Source organism: Chrysemys picta, chromosome 3 (assembly GCF_011386835.1).
Source record: "Chrysemys picta bellii isolate R12L10 chromosome 3, ASM1138683v2, whole genome shotgun sequence".
Classification (NCBI taxonomy): domain Eukaryota; kingdom Metazoa; phylum Chordata; order Testudines; family Emydidae; genus Chrysemys; species Chrysemys picta.
The window spans coordinates 193,194,992-193,195,874 of record NC_088793.1 but is presented as its reverse complement, the minus strand read 5'-3'; positions in this window follow the sequence as shown (position 1 = coordinate 193,195,874).

Below are 883 nucleotides of genomic sequence, written 5' to 3'. Positions count from 1 at the left end.
TTAGTTCAAAGATACAGCTAGTTCCTATCCCCTTTACGTCCCCCATTCTGATCTTTCAGTCTCCTCTATGCTTCTCTCTATATTATATTGTTACTCCTTGGTCCTTCCCAGATCTCTGCCCCTAAAATTTCTCTCTCAACCCTGTGTTTCTTGCTCGCTCTCTCTCCCTGAGCTCCCCAGGCCTGTTTCTGTCTCAGGGATGAAATTAACCCTGTGTAGAAAACCAGCACAAATTATCATGTCCCACTTAAGCCTTAAATGTAGGGCCTAAGTGGTGCATAGGCCTTCTACTGAACCTCTGCACATGGATGACCTTCGTCTCAAAAGTTTTGCTTGAATATTGTAGGATTTGGAACTTTTGTAAAATTTGGTGAGATCTGAAAAGAAGGCCATATAACTGGTTTATCTTATCAAGAATTATAATTGGGTAGCTTCCTTAGCTAATAGACTAAACCTTGGCAAAAGTCATGTACTACATTAAACTAACAGAAAACCAGATGCATTTTTTTTTAAATTATGATTTTTTGTTAAGCATGAGATTGTCTGTCGATACAACAAAAAGCCCAAAACATCTCAGTCTTTGGATAATCTGTTAGAAGAGTGTAATGCTATCATCTTTATTCTACCCTTGATTTGTCGATACTAGTCAGCTATAACCTATTGACCTGTAGTTGATAACTATATTTTAAATCCTTGAGCAATCAATTCAGAGAAAGGGTTATACATTATTCAGTATGCATCTTGGTTAAATCAAACAGTTTCTGGGTTCATATTGGGTCTTTCTCTATATTTAGAGCTCCTGATTTAGTTATTTGGTGAGGATGACATTGATTGGTTTAAACAAATCTTCATAGACCTAACAAAAATGGTTTCGGACCAAGCC